Source organism: Sciurus carolinensis, chromosome 2, assembly GCF_902686445.1.
Source record: "Sciurus carolinensis chromosome 2, mSciCar1.2, whole genome shotgun sequence".
Taxonomy (NCBI): domain Eukaryota; kingdom Metazoa; phylum Chordata; class Mammalia; order Rodentia; family Sciuridae; genus Sciurus; species Sciurus carolinensis.
The window spans coordinates 144,707,113-144,721,184 of NC_062214.1; the positions used below are offsets into that span (position 1 = coordinate 144,707,113).

Consider the following 14,072-nt stretch of genomic DNA (forward strand, 5'->3'; position numbering starts at 1 on the left):
AGGGGGGAATGTGTTCAACTTGATAGAGAGAACCTATAAAATCCTACAGCTACCATTTTACTTAATAATGTGAACCTGAACATTTTCCTCCCATTCATTCAACATTAAATTGGAAGTCTTGAGTGCTAAACATTTCCAAAACACACCTAGGGCAAAAGATCTTATCCAAATATGAACAGGACTTTTTAACTAAACAATAAGAAATAAAGCACATTTTTAAAATGGGAGAACATATGAACTGATAATTCAGCAAGGAAAATATGCAATTAGTCTCTCAGATGTCATTAGGGAATCACAAACTTTAAAAAATGATTTATCACTACACATATATTGTAATGGCTAATCTAATTTAAAAAAATAAAGAAAGAAACTGAAAGCACCAAATGTTGTTGAGATGTAGGGCAGTAAGAAAACTTATCATTGGTGGGAATGTGAAATCATTAGTGGTTGTTGCACAATTTAGTGGTGTTTTACTAAGCCAAACACAGTTTTATCACATGTTACAGCAAAGACATTGCAAATATTTACTCAATTAAGATGAAAAACTATGTCCATATAAAATCCTATACTCAAATAGTTATAGCAGATTTATTCATATTTGTCGAAAATGGAAGCAAGCTAGATGTCCTTGAATTGGGAAATGAATGAACACATTTTGGTACATTGCATTCAATCATAATAATACAAAAAGCTATCAAACCATGAAGAGACATGGTGAAACTTTAAATGTGTCTTGCTAAGTGAAAGAAGAAAAGTGTCCATACTGTAGCTTTCCCATTATACTACTTTCTGCCAAAGGCAAAACTATAGAGACACTGAAGATCATTGGTGGCCAGAGGTTTTGAGAGAGAAATTCATATATGAAGAAATTATGATTTTAAGATGACTTTGTTTCTCATGACATTGTGAGGGTAGATAAGTGCTACTATGCATTTTTAAAATATCAGTAGATCTTTATGGCACAAAGAGATCATCTTAATGTGTGCCAATTTAAAAAAAAATCATTGAGGTTAAATATTCCAGGAAAGGAGACAGATTGTGACAAGAATATCTAATTGTTTTACAAATATATGGCAAATATTCACTTAAAAGAGAGAGGGAAAAGGAGGTTGAAGAGAGAAAGAAAAAAAAATTGGAAATGAAGGGAGTCTGTAAGACTAAAATAAAATGCACATGAACACTTTAATGGATAAAATTGTTCCAAAAGAGGATACAGTGTATCAATTCTGATACTGCTATGCTTGTACACAGAATTGAATTATTGTATAAACAAATGGCTGCATGGCGGTCACATATCTCACTGTTAGGGGGGAAATTTACAAATAATCTTGTGGTACCAGAAACTAAGGAAGTGCTCAGAAGACACACACACACACACACACACACACACACACACACATCAAAGGGCCTCAGGAACCAACTGTAAACCAAAGAAAAATTTTAAGGGCCAAAGCTTAACAATTTGAGCAAAACCTAAAGTAATAGATTTTAAAATAGATAAAATAAATATCCATGATTCATACAAATATAAATGATTTTGTGAAATAATAATTGGAAAAGAGAAAAACATCCCAAAGAATTACAAATATCTTCCCCTCCTTAAGTTTGTAGTAAGCATAGTGACTTCCATCCAGTGAGTATAATATAGAAAGGTAGACAAAAAACAAAAATGTTAGGAAACAGAACCCTAACAAACATTTCTTCAGTCGGGTAAACAAGGTCAGCATCAATAATGATGATTTATATTGATAAGATGTACCCTCAATATGATGTGATAGAAAGAAGATTTTACTTCTATGATCTTCCTCTCAAAATCTATGACCCCAACCTTCCCATGAAAGCATCAGGCTTATTACAATAGAGAGACTTCCTCCAAAATGCCTTACCAGTACTCTGCCTTCACCTTATAACCTTCAACACTTTTTACTCTTATCTCTCTTGCTGATTTTTAATCCCCATCCTGCTCCTGGAAAACGATAAATCCTTCCAGTCAGAATTTTATACTTGTTCCTTCTATTGCAAACACCTTCAATATATCTACATGTTTTCCTCACTAATTCACTTGCAGATTTTGCTCAAACTTATCTTGTTATTGACTTTTCTTTTTTAAAACTACAGCAGTCTAATCTCTCTCTGAGCACTCCTTATGTACATTTATTTATTCACAGTTTTTATCCTTAATTACCAGACTACATATTCTACCTATTTATTTATTGTTGCTATTTTCCAACTAGAATGCTAGAGTCAGGTATTGTGTCCACACACTTAGTACAACACAAATTTTGTAAGGGAATGAATGAATAAGCAATGTCTATGGGAGAAAAAAATGTCCAAATACTGGTCCCCACATGTATATATCAACAATGTCAAATAGCCGAAATATTATCCAATTAGGCTAGAAATCACAAAGGCCAAGCTTCTTATCCAGGCAACTATAATCCTTACATAAGCAGTTTTAATTGTACCTCATTTAAATCTCTTGCATTACAAGTTATATTTTTACAAAAGTCCATTTAACTTGTCCATATGGAGGAACTATCATTAACATCCCCAAAGTCTGCGAAGTCCACAGATTTTAAAAGTTAATGAGTAGCTATGGAAGTTTATGTTAATCAAAACTCCTACACACACACACACACACACACACTCACACACACACACAAAGTATAAAACTGGACAGAGTTGTCAAAAGCAACCATTTCAAGTTCCTACACACGTACTCACACACACACACACACACACACACACACACACAAGTGTAAAACTGGACACAGTTGTCAAAAGCAACCATTTCAAGGGTCTGGAAATCAATGAAAGTCAGACAGTTTGATGTCTTTATTTTTGGATAACTACTAGAGCATAAGTTAGAGACAGCAGGTGTCTGTGACCTTCTTTCCCAGAGCTCCAACCATCTTCAACAGATCAGTCAGTGAGAACAATTGTTTTTGCAGGGCAGAACAGAACCAAAACCATCAAAATTGCTCTCACAGGGGGAATAAATTAATTTTCAGTAGATGGAAATATCTCTGGACTTTTCTGGCTAAACATGGCAGACTTTTCAGGAAATAAATAGATAAAACTTACAGATTTGCTTGCCTGAGCAGGTGTACTAGCCAGAAGTAAAATGAGGAAAAGAGCAAGATTATTTCCCTACTTTCCTCTTGTGGAGTGATATTATACATGAAAGGGATATCTGTCCTTATAAAGACTTGAGAAAAATATAAGGCAAAGTAAGTTGAGAAATGAACCTTAGGTTGTTTACCAACATCTGATGGAAGTGTTATGAACTTGTAGAGTTTGATCATGACGTCTGCTCAAATCACTGACTGGCCACTAAGCTACACAGACACCAGGATGACACTTAAAAATCCAGATTAAGAAATAAAAAATGAGATACACATCCTTGGGCAGAGGCCACAAATGGAACACTCCTATAATCCCAGATACTAAGGAACCCGAGATAGGAATTTGAGGCCAGCCCCTGCAACTTACTAAGACCCTGTCTCATAATTTAAAAAAAAAAAAAATTAAAATTAAAATTAAAGGACTGTGAATGTAGCTTAGTGATAGAGCACCACTGTTTTCAATCCCCAGCACCACCAAGGAAAAAACAAAAAAAATCTTAACAGTGAAATCAGAAGCCACACTAGAGAGTGTAGGCACATTCTATAGTTTATGTCAAAGCAAATTATAAAAGATAAATGTGCAATGTAACTATGGATGTGCCAGTCTCCATTCTAAAGTGGAAGTGCCATTTTTATCCAATTATCAATGCATAAAAGTTTCAATTCCCCCATATCTTTCTAGAATTATGTATGGTCAGTCTTCTATATGATAGACCTAAAGACTGATGTGGAATATCTTTTCTTATGGGAACAACCACACATCTTATGAAGAATTTCTATACATTGTGTATTTCATGTTTTTATAGTCTTTAATGAATTGTGAGAATTCTTCATACATCAAAGATAATAATCCTTTATCAGATGTAGGTTTTGCAACTACGTTCTTTTAATCTGTGGCTTACTTATTTGCTTTTATATTTTGAAAGATTTTAATGTACATTTTAAAAAATTAATGATATCTAATTTATTATTTTGTTATGTACCACACTCTTATAATCATCTGAGAAATCTTTACCTATCCTAAAGTCATAGACATTTATACTATATCTTCTTATTAAAGCATTAATGCTTATCACTATCAAATTTGTCTCTGATCCATTTGGAGTAATTTTTTTGTATGTAATGAGATATGGAGTTCTCACACTGTTGTTGATATTTCTCCTTTCCCCATTAAATTATCTTGACGCCTTCTGAATATTAGTTTACCTTTTGAACTTTCTTGTTTTAATAGTCCTTTTTGTAGAATTTTTAAGGCTTTTCTCCACATACAATCATGTTACCTATGAATAAAGACAGGTTCACTTCTTGCTGTCTAATCAGTAGGCTTATAATTTAATTTATTTTACTGTTTTTCAGCCTCCAGGATAAAGTTACATACAAACTGGGTTACCATTCATCTTTGTCTTTTTTAAAAATGTTTAGGAAACTATTAATTATTTCAACAATAACTATGATGCTACCTGCAGGTTTTGAGGATGGTCTTTGTTAGTTCAAAACCCCTCTAGTCCTAATTTATTTCAAGTTTTTTTAATCATGAATGGGTGTATGTGAAATGTTTGCTAAATGGTTTTCTACACTTGCTGTCACAATCAAGTGCTTTTCTTTAAGACTTTTTCTATAAATATATTGTCTCAAAAACATTTTGCTAAGTGAAAGAAGACAGATGAAAAATCCTACATTCTTGGAAATTCCAACACAAATACTGTGAAAATAAAATATACTGGTATATTTTCTGCAAGTGATATTTTCTCAGGTCTTCCCATGAATGCTACTTAAAATTTCAGAGCTAGATCTCTGTTCACTTCTTTATGAATCTTCAGAGAATTGGTTATGTCATCCCATAGAATTACCAACAATTGTATGATAGTTTTTGAATTTGAACCCGCCTTTAACATCCTGTACAATTTGCTGAATATCTAACAATGTGTAGACTCAAATAAATCTAAAAAATATTCTTAGGTAGCAACAAATAAATGGTTAATTAAATGTGGGTCTTTGATAGTTGAGCAAATTGAACTGTATGTATGAATATGTAAGTACCACTTACTGGATAGTAAGTGAAGTGAAACCATCAATAGTATTTTCAAGTACACTACATATTATTACCCAATATAAAATTTTTAATATGTAGTAACTAAGCTTGGTAATGTAAAAACCAGAGGACTCCAAGAAATCTGATTTATTTAGCAAGCAAAAGGACAAGTAGGTGAACAGCCCACTATTTCTGAAGGAAAAATCATTTCACACAACATTGAGTTTAGATCAGAGCAGGTAAGAAAAAGTGGATCAGATAAATTCCTGAGGGTCTCTAGTGAGAAGATAAGCACCACAGATTGTCTCTTTTTGAGAAGAATATTGGGGTAAGAAGGTCATAGTGATCAAGGTCCAGCAGATGATTGACTATTAAATTCAATAACCTCTGCAGTTTTCTTATCGACTTCTCAGATCTCCATTAAGGAAAATGTCTCAAGGGAGAGAGGTAAATAAACTATGGGGAATGTGACTTGAAATAAAGCCAAATCCAGGAATAAATGTCCAATTACAAATAATCAGAAAATAAAATGACTACAAAATAGAAGCAAGCCATATGCCGTTTAAGTCATTCAGAATTCATGTTTTCTACCACGATTGTCTCTTCCTTCATGGAGAATATGTTCCAAACTCCAAATCAGATGTCTGACAACACACATAGTATTGATCCCTGTATATATACACTCCTAAGGTTTTTTCCAATACATATACACCTATGGTAAAGTTTAATTTATGAATTAGACACAGCAAGACATTAGCAATAATAACTAGTAATACAATGCAACAATTGCAATAAGATTGTAATGAGAGTTCTGTGAATGTAGTCTCTCTCAAAATATCTTATTGAACTGAATCCATCCTTCTTTTTTGGCTTATCTAAATTGAAAGAATCACTGTATTTTCCCTTTGGCAACATTACTAAGTAACATAAGGGCTAGTTAAACACAACTGTAGTGTAACTGAGTCTGCCATTAAATGACTAACGGGCTGGTAGCATATGCAGTATGGATACACTGGACAAAGGGATGATTCATGTCTCCAGTGGGACAATTCATGCTACTCAGAGTGAGCTCATAAAACACACACACATATGTTTATGAAATTTTGTGTAATACATTCAGACTGAGGTTGACTATGAATTACTGAAACCATCAGAAATGAAACTGTAGATGGGGGAAAACTATTGTATTAGGAAAATAAATCATTACTTAATTTTGGAAATCTTATTTAATTAAGTAACATATAAAATATAGACATTTGTGACAGTTAAATTTAGATCTGAGGACCCAAATGCTCATTGTGGTTTTAAAATCATGTATTAAGCTCTTAGAAATAGTGATCCCTTTAATAAAGTATTAAAAAGATAATAAGCAAAGTGTCAGTGGAGTCCTCATCATTTCTGTTTTTGTCATATACTGTATTCTGTGGGAAAATTTTAAAAAAGAATAATCAGAACTTCTTGACCCTGGATGAGTCTGTGTGTCTGTCTCTCAACATCTACACACACACACACACACACACACACACACACACACTCAGGGAGGAAGAAGGAGGGAGGGAAAGAGTTTTCAAACAATCACAGTCAAATTTATTTCCTTTTTAATTACCTGCAATATTACAAAATTAACCCAGTAATGAGAAATAAATCTAGAAAGAATCTAGAACATAGATGCCCAACATCTGGATTTTGTAATCATATATTCTTACAATTTATTTAGAAATACATAAGCATACTATCAAAGGTAGAGATGACATAATTATTTACATTTTCAATGACATGCATCATCTGTCATATATGAGTTCATCTCTACAGAAAAAAAAATAATCTATGCTATTAGAGGTTACATTAGTATTTACCTTGTGGTCTTATGAAATGTGCACGGATTTCACTTGTGAACACTGTAGGCAGGGAAGTACTGGTGGTCTCCTGTATACATGAAGTCATTTTGATGGAGTTCTGCAGAATACCAGAGAGTGGGGGGCCTAGGAGGAAGAGCTTTGGCTGTTTTCAGCCCTAGTTTCTAAGTTAAAAGTGATTTACAAAAGGCACTTTCTTCCTATGCAGCTACTCTAACTGCCCTGAGTAAAGCACAGCATCATGTGGTCATCTCCACTAAGTCCTTCATCACAGCCTCTTAAACGGGCTTCCATTCCAGTTACCTGATTCATTATTCTGATGCTTTATCTAAAGTTAGTTATATATGTTCAAGGGGTAAATCCAGAGTGTCCAAATTCATAGAGCTATACATTTGTAATATATGATCCTATTTATATGCACATATATTTATATTTACATTTATATATATATTTGATATAAAGTTAAAAATTCAAGCAACCAAAAGAATTTTATTAAAAAACTTGCAAGATCTCTACACCAAGAACAATAAGCCATTGAAAGAAAAGTAAAAATGGCAAATACAATGAAAGTTTATACACTTGTCATGGTTTTGAAGATCAATAATGGAAAAATGCCACTTCTCCCCAAATTGACATTCCACCCCATAAATAGTCTCAGCAGATTTCTATTGAAAGTGACTGGATGACATTAACACTTGTTTGAAAATGCAAAACTCTGGAAATCATCAAGGAAATAATACATAAAATGCATCTACATATAAGAAAGATTTAATGATCAGATTGGATTTGACATAAAAACAGAAAAAAATAGGCAAAATTGAACAAACTAGATTCAAAGAACTATAACCACATATTTTATCTTGATATGTGTCAATGCTTACAGCAGTTGAAAACAAAAATTATAAATATTTTCTACACAAAAATCATTTTAAAACTTGGTATTTCTTTTCCTTTTTTACAACATAACTTATGGTATGATAATTTAAGTATTTATTTTGAAAATGAAAAATTACATTATCCACAGTTAAATGAGAGCATCTTTCAATTAAATTCTTGGTTTACATCAATTTTTGTACTGAGATTAGTCTGTAATGCAGAATTAAATTTTTCTGGTAATTTTTAAAAATAGTTTTCCAGTCCTTTATAGTAATATACTTGTCTCTTCAAAATAAATAAGATTACAATGTTAATTCTTCTATCAAACTTACAGAAAGGAACTTTAATGTGACAAAATAACCTAAGAATAATAAAAATAAATGCAAGAGGCAAATTATTTACTTGCTTATTTGAAACCATTATATCTGACTTTTATAGTTTCAAGGAATTACTACATTGTATTGCTAGTCATTCTCTAAACAATTACTTTTTAATGTATATTTTATAAACCTTGGAAATCCTCCACTCCAGTGCTCCTCAATGCTTTTTGACTTCTCAGTTACTTAAAATTTCATGTTGAATTAAAGAAGGTATACATCACTAAGTACCTTCTTATACTCTCAGATCTCAATAGGATTAAGTTGATATTGTGTTATGCTTTGCTTTGAAGCAGATTCAGGAAGGCTGGGCAGCAAAATGATCTTATTCCTACTGTGGTTTGTGACAATTTATGACAAATTTCAACTTCTAACTGAACCAAATATCTTTATTTTTTTCTCTCAGTTTGCCATTTTGTTTTTCTTCAACAAATTTTTCCTTTTAATACCCTTATCATAGATCAAGGTGGATATTTTACTTAAAGAATTACTATTGAAATGTTAAAAAATCTACCATTTCAACTTTGAGGAGTTTATTTTTAAATGTATGATGAATAGGGAGGTAGCTATAAAACAGCAAGAATAAATCACCTGACTAATCTATGTTTTAAAATAAAGACCAATTAAATTTTGTGTATGTATAAGGGTTTTTACCATAAAAGCAACTACAGAGACAGTATTCACAATGACCTTAACCCCACTTCATCTTAAAATTGATAGAAATTTCTAAGTGTACTTATTTATAGTATCTTTGCATTTCTTATGGTCTTAAAAAAGTCAGGACACAAATAGCTAATGTCTCTGTCAAATACTTAGGATAGTAGTAATTGATGAGAAATTTTGTCCTTTAATACCTTTCTAAGTAGAAATGTCTACCCACATCCTCAATAAAGAACTAATCTGACTTTTGTCGGTAAATGGATGGATCTGGATACTATCATGCTAAGTGAAATAAGTCAATCCTAAAGAAACCAAGATTGAATGGTCTCTGTGATATGTGGATGCTAACGCACAGCAAGTGGGGGGAGGGCAAGAATAGAAGTTCAGTGGATTAGACAGAGGGGAATGGGGGGAAGGGAGGGGGGATGGAAATAGGAAAGATGACAGAATGCATCTGACATAACTTTCTTATAACTTTTTCCTTTCATCATGTACAACCACAAGAATGGGTTCCCAATTAGAATAAGTTTTATTCCATATACATATATGTCAAAATGTACTCTATTGTCATGTATATCTAAAAAGAACAAAAAAAAAAGAACTAGTATGTGAAATGATGTAGGATTTTGAAATCCTAATAATTAGTGCAGTAAGCTTCACACCATATGAATAAAAGTATATGGAGTGGGGCAAGAGATGAGAGACGGAAGGTGGCAAATGCTTAGGTATGGAGTACTAAAAACATTCTGATGTGCTACTCTAAGAAAGTAGACAACTTGCTAAAGGCATTGGGATGTTTCCATTGGCTGTAAGATTTCCATCAGATAAACGAATTGATCAGATTACTATTGCTGAAAGACGATTCATGGAGTTAGAAATATTGGAAGTCATTCCCCCGCAAAGGAATCTGCTCACTGGAAGAATGTTGGTGACTATCCACATCCTTCTCACTTACATTTCTAGGTAATGGCAACATAATATGTTTTGTAGACTAGAATTCCTATAACATCTCTGAACATATTTGAGTATATAAATAATTATTTATCTTTTCAACAAATCTAAATATAATCAAAACAGTCAAATCTGTAGATTAGTTTACTCTGTAAAACATATCCAAAAGTCACTCTCAACATGTGAGTACTTCATTGCTATACCATTCCAAGGTTAATTCCCTTTTACATAAAATCCGATGGTTAGCTGAACTAATGTTCTTCCCCAGATAAACTTGGATAAAAGGCCTGTAAATTTTCCAACTACAATGAAGTGGTTGGCTCTGCTGTGCCTTACCAAGGATAAACTGCATCTGTCCAACCCTGCAATGTTTGTAAATTAGCAGTGATAAAAGCACAACTTCCAGATTCCAAGGAAAAGCAGCAGAATTTTATTTGGCCCTGAATACTCCATTATCACTAAAAATCATCATTAAACATGGCATGGTAGGTTACAAAATATAGATAGTCTAGTATAATAACCTGCATATCATAATTAGGTCTAGGATTTTAGAAGATAATGAGATTTTATACTTCTGTTCACTTGCCAAAGTCATTTTAGCAATGAAGGCCCAGTCATAAGAATCATAGCTACTACCAAAAAATGATTTCTTTTTTATTTGGTGTCAAAAATAGTGTATTATGTAAATCTTCCTTGGCTATTCAGTAATTTGGACCTCATTTCAATGCATATATTACTCAAATAAAGCTCATGTGCTCCCATTAAATAGTTGCACCTAAGTATATTCTAAAACGGACACTTCAAAGTAACATTATCTGATATAAGCCCTGGAGTTTCTAAATGATGATATCTAATCACAATGACTGTACAATAATGGTAACAATCAGAACATGAACTGTGCTATAAAGGTTTTATTATTGCTTTTATTATTATTATATTAGTATAATAAAGGTAATATAAAATTTACCATTAAGTATACAGCTTAGTGGCATAAAGCATGCTCAGATTTTGTACAATCATCACCACTATCTCTAGAACTCTTTCATTGGCCCAAATTAAAACTAGCATTCATTATTATGAATATTAATAGACAAATATCATCTTGAGTCTCTACTTTTGGTTCTTTTGGTTCTATATCACCGAGTAAAATTTCTAAGTAAAATTGTGATTCTGTATTCAAGATTTCAAAAATCATTATCATATTGCCCTGTACAATGGCTGCACTATTTCTTATTTCTACTGGCAATGTACATGGGTCCAATTTCTCCACATCCTAATCAACACTTGTTATTTTTTGTTGTTGTTGTTGAAGTTTGCTTTTTCTTTAATCATAGCAGACATTCTAATGGGTGTGGTGTAGTATCTCATTTTGTTTGCTTTAGCTTTCACATTTTCAGATTTACTTCCCCAAAGTGAAAAATAGCACTATGAGTGTCAAATAGTTCCACAAAAGGCTCTTTTAAACCATAATGGTTCCAGATACTAATTGCTTAAGAGTTACCACTTTGGGAATATGATGGTACCACTTAATCTTGATATAATATTGTTTTACTAAATTCTGTTAGTAAATAGAAAAGGAAAAAGTAAATTGTGAATTTAATTTTACTCAATTCTAACTTGTTAATATCTCTTCAAATATTTCATCTTTCCCTAACTATTGCTACATTTGAGGTACATACCGTAAATATTATCCAAAGCAATGTCTCTTTAATCTCTTTTTTTGAAAACACCTTTTATTCAGTTTTTAACCATGCCAGGGAGAATCAAATGTCAAAATTTCCAAATGGCCAAATGGCAATTTTTCCACATCAGAAGGTAGTCAATAATTCTCAAAGAATAAATAATTTGAATTTTTCCTGCCTCCAAAATGTTTATCAAATCCTTCATTTCTAACAGACTTTGACACACTTAGAAAATAAGTAAGAAATTATTCCAATGAATGAAACATACCAAATGTCAGTAATAAGCAAGACCCATTGCTTTGGGGAAATGGCTGTTAAAAAAAAATTCTGTATATGCAAATAAGCAAGGAAATTCAGTCTTTTGTTTCTTCTTATTTAAAAATTGGTTACTCCTAAAATAGCATTCCACAAAGCTGGAAGTGAATGACTAAAAGACCAGGAGAAGAAGGAAGAGGGGAGGGAGCACATACCATTAACACCAAAAGAAGTAAAATAGTACAAACTTAAGCAGTTTATAAGACTGGGATCATCATACTCCAAGATAACAAAGGCTGGTTGAAAAAATTCACCATTCTGCAGAAGCTGGGGTTTTTATGCTTCATGAAGATCAGTGAAGAGCAATTAATTCACTGCCTTGGAGGAGTCCCCCTTCCTACTCCAAATCCTGGTTTCTGCTCCATGCTTCCATGGGGAGGGCCCCTCATTCCACCACCCAGCCCGCTAGAATGCCTCCAGGTCCTCACAGGCAGTTATCTCGAAGGTCCACTTCTCAGGCAGCTTGAGTCTTCTCTCACCTTCAGATGGACTTCACCTCTGAACATGATGGACCTATTGCTAAGGACCTTCGGAACAGGCTCAGAATCATCAAACACAACAAAACACAAACTGGGTAATTTCCCACCATTATTTATGTACAGCTCCACCACATTCCCATAATTTTGAAAGAAATCTTTAAGTTCTGCTTTCTCCACTTCATAAGGCAGGTTGCAAATGAAGAATTGGTGACTATCAGGGTGTCTCACAGTTCTTCAGGGTTCAGCATCACCTTGCTCACCATTCTTATAGATTAGTCTAGGTTCCCACTGAGGAGGAATATTTACTCATTGTTTTTGTACTCTGATCCCTCTGAGGCCTCTGTGGTGGAATCTGAAATTGAGGCTTAGACTCTGGATAGGACTGTGAAGCTGTTACTTTAACAACATGAGGCGGCGTCCCAGGAACAGGAACAACTCTACTGGGAGGAAGGTTCTTACTGGTCACAGATGTCAAAGAAAATGTCCTCAAGTTTTCCTATACTGTTTGAGCTATGTCTATGGGTGCTGGAGAAGAAATCTTCTGAGCATCCTCAGGAGCAGGTTCTTGTAATACTGGCTCAGACTTTTCCTCTTGGATATCAGACACAGGTTCTTGTTCTAGTTCTGGTTCAGTAACAGGCTCCTCAAAAGGTTCTTCCATGTCATAGCTGACAGTCTTATAGAAATTTCCAGAATCATCAGGTATTACCTCAGGTATCTGCTGTCTTTTTTTAGGCTCCTCTACTTCTTCCTTAGATTCCTCCTGAGGCTCAGTGACAAAGCCATCAAAGATCTCATCTTGGTATCTGAAGTCATCATTATGAACATAGAATTTATTTGCAACAAAACCCTCAGCAGAAAGGAAAAATATTTGCATGAATCTCTGCAGAGTCTGGTTGTTGTCTGATAGTCCCATCACGTGGACCACCACACCATCATTTAGAGTAGCATGAGTATCAATGTGACAAATCTTGGTGGCAGTCGGTGAAGTTTAGTGACATCACCATCTTCTGAATTTCTTTCTGTTCATAGTCTGCATATGCTGGCTTTCCATTTGAATCCAAACCCCCATGGACATAGGAAGAGTTATTTCCATAATATCTATGTAGCATGTCTGGAGCCTGGTTTAGTATTGTGTAATACTGTCTCACAAATTCCCACTCGATCAGCAGGGGACAAGGCTTCTCCATAACCATTGCTTGGGTCAATTCTACCTGTGGGAATGAGCTGGAGAAAAACAATCTTTGCCCCACAGCACAGAAGATGGCAGGAATCCCTCACGGAAGTGCCTCTGCCTTAATGTTTCCTTAATACATTTTTCCCTGATGTGTAAGCACATTTTGCTGGGATAAACAAAGTTAAGGACTGGAGGAGATATCCCCAAACACACTCTGATAAGAAAAATAGCTTCCATGACCCAAAGAGACAGCAAAAATAGAGTCTAGATCACTTCAAAGAGTATCTTCCCTACAAAATATAATATGCTACATTACATAATATATCTGTGTTATAATGATAACATGTAATAGCAAGTACATATAAAATCTGGCATGTAGAAATTATAGTGAAAATAAAATCTGTGGTAGTGACTAGATGTGCAATTTTCTGGTTCTTATTTTGATAAAGAATTCTAGAAAACCAATAAATCTGATGTTGCTGTCAAGATAGAGACTTTAAAGAAAAATAATAAGATTGAAAATAATATTGTGTAAACCTATA

The 14,072-nt window shown here is 33.6% G+C and overlaps 1 pseudogene; it reads right to left on the reverse strand.

The window, feature by feature from the left end:
* Positions 1-12,185: 12,185 nt before the first annotated feature.
* Positions 12,186-13,549, reverse strand: LOC124978027 (ras GTPase-activating protein-binding protein 1-like; annotated as a pseudogene).
* Positions 13,550-14,072: the final 523 nt, after the last annotated feature.